Source organism: Accipiter gentilis, chromosome 10, assembly GCF_929443795.1.
Source record: "Accipiter gentilis chromosome 10, bAccGen1.1, whole genome shotgun sequence".
NCBI lineage: Eukaryota > Metazoa > Chordata > Aves > Accipitriformes > Accipitridae > Astur > Astur gentilis.
The window spans coordinates 30,984,569-31,002,094 of NC_064889.1; the positions used below are offsets into that span (position 1 = coordinate 30,984,569).

A 17,526-nucleotide genomic window follows, 5' to 3' on the forward strand; every position below is an offset into this window, starting at 1 on the left:
GACCGACACCACCATTTTGAGGGTGAGTTTTTGTAGCCAGATGAGTTTCCGTACCCAGTTTACCACGTGGACCCACAAAGTGCTGCGCTATCAGAGGGAGAGGCCGTGGCGAGACCAGAACGGATGCCCGGGAAGGGAAGGGAAGGGAAGGGGAGCACAGCAGCTGCATAAGCAGGGCTGCTGAAATGTGAGCCCTGGCCTCCCCTTACACACACGCATCAGACTCCCCTGTATTCCCGTTACCCTGAATAGACAACCTTGCAATAAGCATACAGTCTTGGTATGAAAAGCTTACAGGAACACTATGCACGTTCGCTAGAGCATTTTTAGACTTTGATGAGTGATCTTCTGGCTATGGCTTTTGGAAGCTATCTTAAAAAAAAAAAAATCTTATTTCTGTATGTATATTTGCACCAAACTCATCAATCTTAAGATAAAGATTTGCACAACTTTATTTAATGACCAGACTTTTAAAAAATGCTGATTTAGGACTACTTTAGATATAGGTATACTACAGCTAAATGAATTACGGAACAGTTATGTTTTCTACATGTACATAAAACCACACCTGCTGCTACCGCCACAGCTGTATAACGTATTATCAAAGTTCACAACCAAAGTGCAATCTCTTGAGATATTTGTACTCAAATCTTGTCCAAGCTCATAGTTGTGAGACCACACTAAAGTATTGAATCGGGATGTTAAAAGACAAGAAACATTTTCACCTAAGAGAATCAACTACTGCAACCTGTACTTTCAGCTGCCTTTTTGGAAAAGAAAAGGAACGACAAGTCATTGGGATATATGAAATATGTTCCACTCTATTGTCCACAAGTAGTTTCATCTAACTTGGGATTAAAAACAGCACAAGAAATGTCAGAGCTGCTCTGTACAGATACAGTTTAACTCATCCCAGATCAACAGCTGAATCACAAGATAAAAACTACTGTACTATATTCAAAGCCAGGTTGAGTTTATAATATGATGGATTACTTAAACTACAGTAGGATTTTATTTTATTTTTTGCTACTGAAGATAGAACCTCTTGTCTCAGTGTTACAGAACATTTTCATTTGAAAAATGGGTCACTTCAAGAACTGTTTTGAACTGATTGTTTAAACAAAGCTTACAAACACAGATAAGATTCTTCTGCTGGAATGTCTTCTAATGTCTGCAAGAAGGTTAACCATCCAAGAAAGAGCGCATAGGATAGCGAAGAAATTTGTGAAAAGAACACTGAAAAGTAAGAAAAACTGATTTAAAAGCACCAGAAACTTTTCCAGTGGTTTAAACACCATGCAACCTTTGTTCTCTCCTTTGGTTTTCCCTCCTCTACTTTGCCCTAGAAGAACACAAATTACTTTGAGGAGCACAGACATCTGTCAAGAATAACTGACTTGCAGGTGATCCTGGTTGCTCAAACACATATGGATTAGTTGGCAATTTACGACACAAAGATAAGTCTTGATAATGACGCACATGATAAGCTGGGTCTGTCAAAAGGCATTTTAAGAAAAATTGTAGCCATCATATATTACAAAAGAGCCTCTCCACTCTGGTTTAGTTCCAGACCCTAAATTTAGCCCATCACTTAAGCTGGCAAGGTTCCTTCCATTTGAAGATTTCACAGATATCCCAAGGTTGTTTTACTACCAAGGGTGGAGATAAAGAACAGGAAAACACGCTAACTTCAAAAAGGTAGAATAGCCTATCTTGAAAAACAATTACTTTTTAAGTTAGCTTTAAAATGTCTAAAATACATTTTTCTGGCAAAGGATACATATATGCAGGTTTTCACTTAACCTGATAAAAGCCAGAGAACCAATATAACTAAATTAAGTGGCACTGTATCTCCGTACGAGATACCCTGATTTTTCAATGTCTCTACTTACTGCACATTCAGAGCATATTCACCAAAGGTTTTTTGCTAATATAAACACAAGATTGCAAACACCATATATAATAGTAATCATACAAGAAAGAATACTTAACGCAGTATCTGTGGTCATCTCACTTCAGACCATATTCCCTCTTAAGCCAGAGGAAGTGAGGTCTTTGCAATACATCTTAAAATGTTCTCCACATGCACACACTTTTATTTAGCATAGACAAAGCAATTAAAATCAGTAATTCTCTGTAGTTGTACAATTTAGATGTCCGCATAAGTATATTTTAAGCATTCTCATATTGTCAGGTCACATACCTTAAAAAACATGAATCAGTACTTTGACTACTACAACAGCAGTAAAAAAAAAGAAAAATAGAAAACAGTAATGCAAGATAAATCTTACAATCTGGATCCTATTTTCCATTGAACAACATTTCAAAATTCTATAAAATACTTGGGAGATTTTCAAAACTCAGCTAGCCAAGGCCCCAAGTAACCTGATCCAAATCTGAAGTCAGCCCTGCTTTGAGCAGAAGGGTGGATTAGATGACCTTCAGAGGTCCCTTCCAACACGTTAGTTTACAATCTTATAAAGGAAATGGAGAGTGGGAGCGTGTTTGTATACACAAACACACTTGCCCTCTTTCTTTCTAGATACCCTAGCAAGTCTATAGATAAAACTATGCTGAATACTGCATGTAAAGCAAGGTTACAAATATCAGAGTGGTAGACTGATACTGATATCTTAAATACACGTCAATTTTACATTTATACACAAGAAGTACAGAAGAAAGTATTGCTTTATGACCTAAGTGAGGTAGCAAAGATGTAAGTCTTCTCACACTTAGCAGCTCTATCTAATCTCGGAAGTGTCCAATTTATCTCTTGAATCCTCAGCTTCATGAAAACACAATCCTCGCTACCCAGAGCTTTGACTCCTGTAGTGGTGAGGAATCTCTCTGGAATTATAAAGGGATGAAATATTAATTGCTTCTGCTGACACATGAGAAGAGGGGAAGCAGGCTTGTCCTGAGACAGGTAACCACTCAAACCACAAAAAACGTTCAGGTTCACCATTCCTCTCTAACCCACATTTCATTTACACATCTCAAACTGAAACTCCACTACTCCTACCTTCGGAATTCCTCCTTTGATGTGTTTTCCCTTCTGCCATCCACTGATCATTTTTTTCAGCAGTGACTCATGAGAATGTGCTTAATGTGACACCTTGTTGAAACCTGTTCAGGGTGCCTTGATTCAGAAGCGCAAAAGACATGTCACTAACAACAGTCACAGGACATGAAAATTTCTTGAAAAAGTAATGACAAGTATCATCACACTTACGATAGTATTTCATACTATTAGATCTTTCTTACAGACAAATGATCATGCCTTATAAAAGTCACATTTGAAATTCACTCCCTATTTTACAAGATGAAAAAGAAGAACGGGAAGCAACTTGCACAACATGATCTATTAAGCCTGAAGAATTCAGAATAAAACCAGATTCCTGCATCCCTGTTACATTCTTAAATCACGTGTCTAGGTGCAGCATTCTGCTTCCTCCCAAACTTCTGACTGTATGATCAAGCCTCATAGACAGGCATTCAAAGAAGAGCTGAAGAATTAAACAGCCATTCCAAATGGTAAGAAAATAGGGCATTGAAACACTATTATTTTCTAGAGTAATCTACACCAGTCTGTCTCACCTCAGTTCTACCCCCCGCTCCAAATGGTGTCTGTGACTATCTACAAAACTACTTCACAAAGAAAGCTGCAAGAGCTGTTTTAAGTATTTTTTCTCCTCATGTTTTGTAGGTTTTTTACTACAAATTGCAATATAAAATGGACCACCTTTCCCACATAAAACATGAAGTTTTCATGTAATACTAAGTTCATTGAGCTAAAAGCACAATCATAATTACGGTGATCTTAGAAAATTACTTCTTGTAAAGGCAAAATAATGGAATACAAAGTAGTATGAAAACCGGTGCATTGTAACTTAAGTTCTTCAGCTAATGGCTTGAAATTCAAGTTCCAACACAGAACCTGTCTTTATTTGGATGGAAGTTTCCCAGTTTACATACTTAAATACTCACATTCCAACAGATTTGATAGATCCACAGTTCTAAGGAAAACAACCGGGACAGTAAAGCCACATTACGAACACAAAACAAAACAATTCTGTGTTTTTACAGCCACTGTTTGCCTTTCACTATAAACCCATATAGAAAATTTTCTTTTTCACATTACTTAGGTCAGAAACATATACTCGGTATTGCCAAGAACCCAACTATTTTGCTTAGAGTAATTCTTCTATGTGTATATGCTTAACATACCATTGGAACAACAGTGTAAACAATTTTTGTAGATTTAGTTCTGACATTTGAACACATTCGAGTTCATCAGTTCCCACAGACCCATAGGTGCACAAAAACTTACTCAGCTGTTTTGACAAAAGCATAACCATCGCTCTTGTCATATTCTTAGCAGAAGTAAGAACGTTTCAGAATCATCATCATTCACTATTCTGCAAAATTTACTGAAAAATACTAATGCAAATATTCTGCTCTACAGAAGTCAGTTATACAAAAGCGTGTGTTGATATAACAATGCAAAATATATCATCCATGCATATTATGACATTACAAAAGGAAATTTTTAAAAGTCTACTTTTTTCTTGACTCTTCTGCATGAAGTGATAGTCTAATGGGAGGTTTTGGGGGCAACACATTAGTATGGGCTGACTCATACTATATTCAAGTACTATGTACCAGAATAATCATTCTACCACTAATTTTATGTAGTGAGTGCACCTCAACACATCATGCATTTGCAGTATTAGTTTACTTCTGCAATAGTAAGTAGTTAAATAATATAAATATTTTCAATGTGCATTTATAAAGGCACAACAACTAGGCTGAGCTGGCTGACAAGAAGGTGCTCAAATGCCACAGAAGGGCAGAGCTCCTTACTGAAATAAGCTACTGCAGTTGCAGATTCTTCTGCTGATCTTGTAGACTTTGGAGGAAAGCATAACTGATTATACTGAAGGCCGAGTCCTCTTCCCTTTTCACTGTGAGGACACTGACAATAAAAAAAAAGAAAATCTCAGTGAGGTGTCTTTCAGCTCTCTCAGAACTAGTTCACTAGTCATACTTTTTCTGTGAGCCAAACTGAGTCACTTACATGAATGACTGCTTGGTAGTCAAAGAAAAATTTGAAAAGTACAGAGCAGAGAGAACAGAAAGACATGGGAAGTGGCATTTTCATTTTGAGAAAGCTTCAACAAATCATCTTCTCTGACTTAAAAAAAAAAGCTATCTGTGCAACATTTGGCAAAAGATATATTGTTAATAAGGCAATGTTGAATTTTTGCACTTCAAAAGCAACAAGAGAAAATTTAAGAGCAGCAATTTCTTGTAGCAGGTGAAGTAGCTCATTTAAAAAAACTGAATTTGAGTGTAATGACCTAATTAGGGGAATTTCTCCACAGACAGAGGCTGTTCTGATGTAAGTTGATGGAAAAACCCAGCTGGCTTGAATACTGCAAGATCAAGACCTAAATGCTTATGAAAGTGTGTGGTTCAAGAAAAAAAAAAAAATAATCAGAAGACTGGGAGTTTCTGTCCTTCTGACAAACATATATTGAATACAATCATACTAATTTCACAGTTTCTCAGTTAAAAACTTTCCAGGATTAGTCATACTTAGTAACTACAAAACAAATTCAGAACTGCCAACACTATTCTGTTGAACTTCAGTAACTGAAAGTACTCAACACATTTCATCTTTGTTAGAGAAGAAAATAATTAAGAGGCATCATGTAAGAGCTTTTGTAGTATCAAAAGCCAAAGCAAGAGATCAAATTATCCAATAACGAAACATATTTAGATTAACAACACAGTATTTGTCTTGATTACTCGTTTTTTAGAAGGCACTAACATAACATACTATATAGTCCTGTATTGTTACCCATCATTTTCAAGTGAATCAGTAAACTGCACGACTACCTTCCAATAATGTGGGATATGTTAAATTTGTTCCCTAAGAAAAAGCATGCCAAGAAACACATTCAGCATGGAAGCATGCTTGATGCTGCAACTGGTACTAGAACGTTGTTTCTGTTTTAACCCTTTAATAAAACACGAGGAACTTTTTCATTAACACAACCTACAGGAAATTAACAAATTCTGAATAAGCTTGAGCAATACCTATTAGCATTTTGGCTTGTTGTTTCTTGTCACCCCTCAGAGAACTACATACAGACTCTCACAGTGAAATAATCCACTCCACACACTTTATTAATGTTAACATAACACAATAAAATTTTAGGTAATTAAGTTTAATGTGCTGTTCAACAAGTAACATGGAATTTCATACTACAACTTACAGCAGTTCTTTATAGTTCACAATACCCTCACAGCAAAATCAAAATGGACCAAAAACTGCCCCAGCATTGTTATGCAAGAGCTTGATTTTCTTCTTGCTGGTCACCCTGAAAAGTAACACAATGATAACAGTTACAATATGACATTCAAATAGCTAAATATGAAATATGTTTGCATTGTTTTCACAAAGTATGTCTAGCTAAGTATGTTCCCCTAATATAATCTTCTAACTTTGAAATAATGGAAAATATTACCAAAATTCCATTTGTGCTTTTGTATGCTCAATACATATAATCAGACCGACATATTACATTTTTATGATGTATACACATAGGTTTCACTATAGTGAAATACAGATCAACCTTTAGCATTACAATAAAGTAAATTATTTAATTGTCTTAAGACTAACCACTCAATCTTTATTTTCTGTAAGGACAAGCAGTGTTACACATTCACTTTCAAGTTACATTAGTGAAATAACCACAGACTGTGGTTTGTTGGGGGTGGTGAGGTGTTTTTTTGTTTTGGGGGAATTTTTTTTTTTTTTTTAATTAAAAACAAACTGTGAACACTAAAAGACCAAAACCAGTACATGCAGAATCTTTTAGTTCAATTAAGAATTATTTATACTTTGGCCAGACTTAGAGAGTCTGAATGCAGACTAGTCAAAACAAAGCATCAAAAATCAATTAGTTGGTAGAGCACAGGAAGCTGTCCTACTAAGCAGGTTATCACTTTTTTTTCTTTTAAATGTAACTTAAGTTTTACTTTCCATCTTGCTAAGAAACTCCTCAGCTGTTCACAGTGGTGTCATGGTAAGTCTTCACCATTAACAGCTTGCTGGACTTTTCCTCAGGATTGTTTATTTTCTCTCCAAGTTAGGGAATTACACCTTACAACTGCCTTGTATGGGCAGTAATCATACAACTTTTCAGACAACAGATTGCTTAACAGAAGTTCTGCAATACAGCCTCTTGCAAGATCCCACGATTGTAAGAAAAGCTATATAGCAAAAATTGTTATAAAAGGAGTTGCTGCTACCATTTCAGGAGAGACAGGAACTGAAGCTGAAGGCTACCTTCAAAGTCGGGGCTTCCCAACTAATCATTTACTACTGACTGACACCAACTCATCCTACAGGTTTCACTCTTCCTCACCAAACTGATGTGACACTTTTGAGTATTTATTTTGTATTTGTATTCTGTTTCATTTCTTAGTGAATTCAAGACACAAGCAGATACATTCCATAATCAAATCCCAGGAAAGCCAGTTTTATCCTGAGAATCTGTCTCATTAATAAAGGTACAGGTAAAGGAGTTTTTGAATCTCTATCACTCAAATACTGCAGAAGTAAAAGAATCCTGAACTCCCCAAAGCTTCCTCAAAAAGCCCTATTCAACTACTTTGACTCATCATTCTTCAATCGTAATGCCCGAGTAAATAACAAACATTAAAGAAAAAACAATGCATTATTTATTATCTGCTTCAACAGTTTTGTACGTGTTACATGTAAACCAGAAAAATAATTTTAATCTAGCTTGGTTAGTATTCTAAATGTTAAAGTTGGAAGTCAATAACAGAAGAAGCATTAGAGAGGAACCGAATGTATTTAGAATCCTAACTAGACATGGTTCAGTAACACTTCCCTTTGGCTATGCCCTGCTAATAATACTTTAAATCAGATTTCTGTACATTCTTTTCTTCCTGTGTTAATTCAACATTCCAACTCTTGACAATAGCCAGAACTCAAAAAACCATACCATTTCACCTGGCAAGAATCTTGAAATCCCTGCTACTTGACTCCCTCGCTGTTTCCCATCAACTTAATTCTCTACAATAGTAGCAATCTCTGAAAGCTATCACCAACAGGCAAGACTCCAAAAACAAGACAGAAACCAAACATTAAAGCCACTGATGAAGCAGGTGAGTTTAGGTGTTGTTGCTCCATTACCTTTGATATTTCCAGTTCCTTAACAGTTACTGTTTAGCCAACCTACAACTAGACTAGGTAGTAAAAGGCCTAGAATACAACAGCTGCTCCATGACTGTAAATTCAGAATTTGTTGAAGCACGTTCAGCAAGACTTTGTTCTTTTCCTGGCCCTTATATAACATCATAGAATGAAAAGATGTACTCCATAAGGCCCAAAACAATAACAGCAACAGGAAAACATGACACCCAAATGCCTGGAAAGCAGGAAATACCTGCCTTCATCTCCACCCTTCAATAGGAAGTGCAGTACCACACCTTTAAAAACAAGAAAAAAAAAAAGTATACATTAACATAACCACTGTTCCTTTCTGAAGGGAAACCACTATTTTCTACAATTTAGAATGTTGCCCACCCATCTAAAAACACCAAGCTAGTAATTGAGTTTAGTCTCACTTTTAAGACACAAGTTCAGCTACCAACATGACTTTGGACAAATCACTTGACCGCTGTATGGGTATCCCAGAGCTAATGAGAATCCCTCAGTAATACCACCAATCTACCTCACTGCTATACTGTGAATGAAAAACCAACCCAAAAGCATTACCAGTGATGTGGTGTTCCACCACTGAAACACAACACAATTATTTTCCTCATAGAGAGGCTATACAACTAGTCCTGGTAGGTAAATATTCCCTAGAATAGCATAGAATGCCCTAGGACATCTGTCCCATGAAACGCTTTATATTTAAATCTCTTTATTCTTAGACAGATGTAATTTCTTAGCTTTATACAATTACCACTGCATACATGCCTGATCATTTGTCCAGCATTTTACATATTTGGTATGATTTAGCATCTTCACCTAGCTATCATAAGACTGTAAAAAAGCATCATTTACCTTACCTTTTAGGGCAATAGAAGGTTTTTCTCATACCAAACAACTTTTCACAATATTTCTCACATGCCAGAAGGCTGAAATAAGCAATCAATTAAGAACAAACCCTCTGTCTCACCTGTATCGAATCAGTCCCAGGAATTCAATTATTGCTGCACTCCAAACTAAAATTATATTGCCAGAGAAAAAACGCTATTTTGAAGAATGTACTTGAATTTGTCAGCTTCATCAGCACTGGTATTTATTTTCTCCTGACCTAGCTTCCAAGACTTCTTCTGTGCCATAGAATTGCTTTCAGAACCCCAACTTGTTCACCTACTAAAATCAAAAGTAAGAAGAATTAGGAGAGTCACAAGCAAAACCACAGTGGAAAACGAGAATCAGACAAACATGCTACATGCATTACATACTTCACCATATTAGCGAGGGGTTTGGACACACCATGCAATGCCAATGTAATGTCCTAGGTTCTCAGTGTCCCCCTGCACACATTAAAAGATACATTTTTTTAAAGGTCAGATAACTAAGACATGGATGAAATTACAATTATTCAGTAACACTGTTGTGGATAATTGAAACCTAAATAAAGAGTAATGGACAAGCATACCTATTTGAGGCTCCTCTGATCTCAACTGTGAATGCCTCAGTTACTGATGACACTGCAGTAAAAGAAATCAGCAGTCGACTGATGGTGCGGTTGCCTCGCTGAGCACGGCACTATTTTTAGATAGGTTAACACATCACTTTGTATGTAATATCACTCAGTCAGCAATGAAACATTTTTCTTTCGAGAAAGGTTAAAGCACACACAATTGCACTTGCCTGGAGACTGTACTACTGTAAAAATCTAACTGCTTATTAAAGTGACTAGAATACATGTAAAGTGCTAGTTATATTCTTGTTCCACTCAGGAATCTTGTATACAATTAAGGAAGGCAGTCACTGAACAAGCAGGTTTGGCTGTGTATACTCTAAGAGTTTTACAAGTTTTCCAACATCTCTCTCAGACTCTTGCCTCGGGACTGGACCAACCATTATGGACCAAGCTGGTTTTAGATAACGACTCAGAGCATGAATGACATGAGTTTCTAATAACAAAATTAAACGTGATAATAAAATCAATGCAAGATATTTTCAAATGCAAAACATGCAAAAAAACATAGTATCACTAACGTGTCATCTGTCTCCGTTGACAAGCAGTCACACGGCATCTCTCTCTCTTCTTTCACAGTTACAATTCTCACATCTCCAAGGTCAGAACAAACGGAATCTTTAGACAACTGGTCATACCTGCAAAAACAACCCACATTGTTAATGGAAACATGTCTTCTGCAAAAAAGTTTTGCTTCTATTTCATCTAGACTAGTATTATGTGCTCAACAATACAAACAACAAAACAAATACATAAGCTGTTCCACAAAGGATATAAAAAATCTTCCATTTTAACAAAATTAGCTGTGTACTTTCCTCTTTCTTATATAACTTCTGCCCCACTTTTTTTTAAATGTCAGCTACAGTCCTTCAAGTATTATTAAAAAAAATAAATTCACCCGCCCGTCACATATAAAGAGAGTATGCTACTAACGTTCCATCAGCTGCTATTAAAGAAGTGCTGCCTGACAACGCTCTCTCTTCTTTCACAGTAATTCTTCTCACACTCTCAGGGATGGAACAGACTGGAGCTTTTGACAATGGGTCATAGCTGTCATACCTAGAAAGAAAATACACAGCTGGTATTAACGCCAAGAATTATTTACTTGGTATTAGTAAACAGAGGAGTACTGTGATGTCTACTCACAAGTCCAGTAAAAACCCTGCAACTTCTGCGTCATTTCTGAAATCCAGCTTCTCCTTAAGTGTCAACCATCGGTCAATATGATTTCCCACGTAAATCCTTGTTTTCCCCCTTCTTCTGTCAAGGCTTTGCTTCCTCTTCTTCTTTTCCAGGAAAGACAACACGGGGGGCCTTCCACATCTCTTCGCTGGCAGTGACATTGTAAGCCTAGAAATAAAGGAAAGACTATTATTTAGTGAGACTCAGAGCAACAGATTAGATACCTCGGTGTTCTGAGCCATCCCGGCAGACACTGACTGCCGAACACCGTAAGCCTTTTACGCCTACGGAGTCAAGCACCTAAACCGCGATAAAGGAAAGCGGCTCACAGCAGAGGCGGCACCCGCCGCTCCGCCGGCCGAGGAGGTGAGAGAGAGCCCGCCGGCCGACGGCTCCGCTCCCCCGACCCCCCCGTCTCTCGAGGAGGCGGCGGCTGGCAACGCGGCCGCTTCCAGTCAGGCCACGGCGGCGGGCCCCGGGACGGCGCCGCCTCACGCCGCCCCTGAGGGGAACACCTCCTCCCCTGCCCTCTCCTCCCGTCCCCGCCGCGTCCCGACCCTCCGGCCCGCCCCGCCGCCCCCCGCCCCCCCCCCGGGAAGGCTCTGGGCTCGCTCACCCGCCGCGCCAGCGCCCCGCCACACCGGCAGGGACGGAGATAAACACGGGGCACGTGACCGGCGCGCGGTCATGACGCGCGGCTGGCGTCACGGCAGCGCCCCACCCCCCCGCTCACTCCTGCCGCGCCTCCCCCCGGCTCGCTGCCTCCTTCCGTCGGCGGCCGCTCCCCCGGGCAGAAGGCGGGACTCGGGGCGACGCGGAGCGTCCGCCTCCTCTTCCTCTCTCTCTCCCCCCCCCCCCCCCCGACGGCGGAGAGCTCACGGGGTTCATCGGCACGGGCCGGCCGCCTCCCGGTGAACTTGCCCCGCCGGCTTCGCGGCCTCGCGTAGCGTTCCTTCTCTGCGGCTGGGACAAGGCTCGTGTCAGTCAGCAAGGGTCGTTTGCAAAGGTCAAGTACCGGTACTGGGGAAACTGGCTAAAAGCCTTTTTTTAAATGTTACAACGTCCAATTACCTACGATCGCATCTGCTGAAAGAACGTTTAGGGATACCGAGGTGAGAACCGGTATCCGCAAGTTACTGAAGCCGAGAGGAGGCAGGTGACGCAATACATTTTCGAATATCCATTTAATAGCCAACTTCGGCGAGCGTGTTACAAACAATAAAGAACACACTGTTTTTCCAAGAAGCAATTCCCAGTATGAATTGCAAAAATACCTGTTTACCTTCCCGGATTCGGAGACGAAACTAGAATTTTCCTCTGAAAAGCAGAAAACGTTTGAAATTCGCCTTACCTGTTGAAAGGGAAATATTGAATCAGTGGCACAAGGAAAAAGAAAACGCAACGTATATTTGGAATCCGTGTTGTCACAATGTACCGTAACGATAACACCGTACACAGCACGCGTTCTACCAGCTTCTTGGCACCTCCACACACTTACGCTTACATACGCTGCGTTTTTAAATAAATGACTAAAAAGACAGACCAAGTTAGCTAGCAATATTTACGGATAATTTTCTCTAAACAACGAGAGGGACAATCAGCTTGGCAGATTCACAGTAACAAGTTAGCTTAAAAACTAATGGATGACTGAAGGCTTAGAGAAACTTTTATTTGCATCTGCTGAATAACCGAAACAAAATCTTTTGTTTGTTTTTTGTCCAACATGTACATAACTTGAAAATAAAGAACTGAAGAAAAAAAAGCCATCATGTCCTGAAATATATTTCACTATCTTTTATCATTTACAACAACAGTATGGGACCATATTTTCATGACACATTTTAGTGTGTGAGTTAATAGAGAAGTAAGGTTTAAAAGAATTATCACAGCACAATTGCAGGTTCTCTCAAAATAGCACAATTCTAAGTGATACATGTATGTAAAGATAATCCCTTGTATTTTACCCTTTTCATTTAAATATGAGATAATTCCTGTAAAACATATACTTGGTGATACTGTTTCCAAGTAAACAGGAGTATTTAAGAGGCTTTTCGTACTTACTTCTTCTGATTACCTTCACAAATGTAGGTATTGTCTGTGTAAATAGATTCACATTCCAAATAATGGAACTGTGTTAACCACTAAAAGCTGTTGTGTGCTTGTTAAGTTCCTGTTTATCTTGAAATCACAAAGCTGCTGGGAGAAGCAAGGGGGTACTAACAACATTTATTTCTACCAGGTAATTCTGAAATAAAAGTAAATACACAGCAACTCACCTTTTATGCTAAGTCAGTAAGTTAACCAAACTCCTGCTGCTATGCATGCTAGTAAAGTTAAAAATAGCATTTAAAAATAAAGGTGTGTGTCTGTTCTCAATAATGAATGAATAGATAAGAAAAAAGCAAAGCTTTTAAGTTACTGTATCTTGCTGTATTTGTGGTTTTTTTCTGTTCCTCTCATTAAGGATGTCTGCTAGCCAGTATTAATTTTTCCAGCTTCAACTGATTCTGGCTGTGTGACAGACACAGCAAGGGAATGCTTTTAATCCCACCAATATTTCTATTAATGTTGATTTTACTACTTGGATGTGCATGTCAGTAAGGTTAATATTTTGCCCCTGAACTGTTTCATGGAAGTCCTTTAATAAACATGCATTCCCAGTACAATGAAGTGTAGGTTATAAAGCAGCAGCAGCTGCCACTTAGGAATAAAATTTCAAAGCCAATACTCTAGGCTCAGCAAAGGTTAAGGTTCGTTTTCCTCCACAGCAATGCTAAGAAATGTAACTGAGGGCACCAGGTGCAGCACACTGCCTCCTCCTGAACTGCAACTGCAGCCATGAAGGAAAGAATTTCAGAGGTTTATATAGTTCATAGAAGTCTCTCTACTACATTTCTTCAACTTGCTCTCTCCTTTTGCCATCAACTTCTCGCTGAAAATTCTGCCTATATTATCACCTTTCTGCTGATAAATATTTTACTATGCTTCATTAGTTTCCAGAGCAAACATCTTATCTTTGAGCTCTTGCATATTTAGCTTCCAAATGTAAGCATAACAATAATATCCCTTACAAACTTATGAAGCCTACTGCCTCCTAATGCATGTAATTTTCAATATAAAATGCCTCGTGTTGCTACAAGAGCAATCAGTAAACCCAGTAATATGTTTAAATACCCCGTTTATTTCATGTTTGATATATATTTGTGAGATGGCATTGTGAAACTGCTCCCTGGAAATGCTAATGCAAACTTCTTCATACAGTAATTTATCTATGTAATGGAATAAAAACCATGCAGAGACCAAGTTTATCTAGCCAAATAGCCTGTTTCCAGAATGCATGGGGATGCTTGATCCTTCATCTGGTATATTCTCCGTTTCTGGTTATCAGTGATTTAAGGACTTTGAATGAAGACAAGAGGGTGAATCCAAACTATTACGGTAGGCAGGGCTGCAAAGACCTATCTATACTCCATGAACTGAATGCCTTTTAGACCCCACTTAATATTTTGGCCTTCAATAATATCCTACTGCAATGATTCTTCATTTGGCTTTTTGAGCCATTTGTTACATTGTTAGAAGTGTTATTCCTAGGCAAAAAGTGATTTATGACACTAGCACAAAGTCATGTATTTCCATGTTCCAGAGCAATACTGATACCCCATTAAAAAATACAGCGCAGCAGTGATATTAATTAGCCCCCTCCCAAAGACCAACTCTATCATCAATAGCTTTAACCAGTCTGTTTCACTTCTAACCTGAAACAGAATCAATGGCAACTATTTAAAAAAAAGAGAACTAAGAATAAAGTTAAAATCCTTAATGCTTTCAGAACAACCCAACTTATTAAGACCAGTATACAAAAGATAGATTGACACAAAGGTTAAAGGTGTAGACTTTCAGAAAGCATGCTCATTTTCAGAACTGAGTTCCCAGTCATTTGGGCATTCATGACACAGAACAGGAACTACCATTTTCTAAGACATTTTAAGAAAAATCAGCTGTACAGAAGTCTAGCAAGACCTGCATTCTCATTGCATCTCAATCTGTGTAAACTAAGTAATACAAAAGTAGAATTTCTTACATTTATTGATCACTGCTGAGGATGATTCATCACATTTAAATTCTTTCACATGAGCTTCATATCTTCAGTCTTTCATCTAAGTTACCATCATATCTGCAAAGAATTAATTAGAATTTTTTATATTAAAAAGCAACTAAATTATGCTGTGTAGTACCTAACATGCAATAAAAACTTCCATGCAGAAAACATGAAGTAAAAAAAAAATGTTGAAAGGAACAGTCAAATAAGCAGACTAATCAAACCAATAAGCTGACACATTTTCACTAGAGAAAACCATCATCTCCAACAATATGTTTCATGTTTCCTATTTTTACCTTCTCCACCTCACCATCTGCTTCTGTTCTGCTTTTTCTTCCAAAAAGCATCCACCTCATTTAGCTTCTTCACTCACCCCATCACAGAATTCAGACTGAAGAGAAACAAAATTCCCAATGTTAAGTCAAAAAAGGACTACCTATTCACAAAAGGCCTTCTAAAAGTAACTCTGGGTTTTCTTACAATAATTTTAGATCTTTAAGAGAAACATACTGATTCAATGCTTTGCTACGCACATCCTCTAAAGAAAGGAAGTTGAGGGGTTTAGCCACCAGTACCTTCGGATTGTACCTCTGCCTTCAGTGCTGCCATTTTTGCTAAATCTTCCCCTGTTCTTTTGGTAGCCACTACTGAATCCCACAGGAGTGAGATACTGTAGCATAAACACTCAAGAATTCCAACTACTTTCAGTATTCTTCAGCAAGAGAAAGAACTACTCCTTCCATGATGGAAGCCACCTCAGCAATGCTCAAATGAATTGTTTCTCTAGGAAAACTCAGAATACAGGAGCTCCTTAGGAGTTGGCAACACCTGCAGCACAACTCCTTGAGGGTCCCTATCCTCCCTGTGAGGCTGCAGCTGACAAGTGTTAATGATCCAGCAACATGGAAGGCTCTGAAGCAGCTCTGGTCACCAGGACTGGAAACTAACTGCAAGAGCCCTGGCTCAGGGGGCAATCTGGGCCCGATGAATCCTTAAGGTCAGGACAAGCACCGTCAGTTCATGACTCTGCAAGCAGTTAAAAGTACACTTTTTGTGCTGTTTTTTTAACAGTTTTAACTAAGCGTAAAAGCACTATTTACTGCATGAACACAATAGATCCACGTTTTAATACTGATGTACCCCTAGTTTGACGGAGTAGAATCCCACTTCTGTCAAAACATGAGCAGGTACTGCTTAGTTAACTCTGCTGGTAACATTTAGCTGGAAATCTACCCCAAGTGTCACTGAACTACCACTTCTGGTGAAAAATTTAAGATAGCAGGAACATTTGCTTTGCTTAAGAAAACCTGCATGCAAATAAAAACATTCTGTGGAGAAAATCCTCACAAGGACACTCAGTGGGGCCCGAGGAGGCCGCAGCTCCGCCGGCGGAGCTCCCCCAAACCCCACAGGGCGGCAGCCTCGCACCGACAACCCGCTCACCCACGGCCCCCGCCGACACCCCGGCGGAGCAGTAGGGAGAGCCCCGGGCCGGCTCCGAGGAACGGAACGGGACGGGACGGGACAGGACGGGACGGCAGCAGATGCCACCTCCGGGCCGGCGCCTCCCGCGCTCAGGGGGAGAGGCCGCCCCCACCACGTGACGCGGGAGCAGGCGCAACGCTGATGACGCCACAGAGCCGCTCCCCCCGCCCCCAACGGCCGCCTGAGGCGGGAGGCGCCGTTGGGCTGACAGGATTGAGGCGGCGGCGAACGGCGCGGGGATCGCGCGTCTCGGGACGGGCCCTGCCCCGCCGAGGCTGTGCCGCTGGGACTGCGGGCGCGCCCTCCGCGGGGGAGACTTCCCCGTGCTCCACGGGCACCGGTGTCCGTCCCCGAAACGGATCTCCCCAACAGGGCTCCTCGCTCCAAGGGGAGCAGGGTCGGAGGGGGAACGGCAGAGATGCCGCAGCGGACAGGGCATAGAAACGACTGACGTGGATTTTGCAGGTGTTATTTAAGAAATACACCGATTTGGCCAGATCATTCAACAGTAGGGTTGCATGTTCCTACTCTGTGTTTGAGTTCACTCAGTGAGGCAGACAGGAAGAGGCCTTCAATTATTTACAAAAAGTATTATGAGAAATAGAGTGGAGCATGTATGCAAAGTTGATGTGGAGAGTGACACAGTTTTTCTCACTGACAGCATGAGCAGAGTCAAAACTGAACCCAGCAATGGGCTGTAATGATAGAAGGAGTGGGAAATGGAGAATGCTCTTCATTTAAATGTTTGACATGCAATGACCCGGGGAGCCTTTTCACTGCCAGAACCCACACTATAGCATGCCCAGAGGAAACAAGTGATAATAATGAGGAGAGCAGATGAAACGTGGGAAACACTGACCAGCAGCAACGCTATAATTTGAATCCCGAGGCAAGTCCCTGGAGGGCCAAAAAGCTCATGACAGACTTTCGTTTTGTGAGTCATTTCGCTGCAGCAACCATAGTAAATTTGGTATTTACAGTCAGTACATGTGCTAAAGAAAA

General features: G+C 39.9%; 1 long non-coding RNA gene across 1 annotated transcript; it reads right to left on the reverse strand.

Annotated features, from left to right (window-relative positions):
* Positions 1-11,805: 11,805 nt before the first annotated feature.
* Positions 11,806-16,623, reverse strand: LOC126043836 (uncharacterized). Its single transcript, XR_007507523.1, has 3 exons — positions 15,336-16,623; positions 15,022-15,114; positions 11,806-12,291 (listed from the first exon to the last, which is right to left on the reverse strand). It is a non-coding gene; the product is annotated as an uncharacterized LOC126043836 (long non-coding RNA).
* Positions 16,624-17,526: the final 903 nt, after the last annotated feature.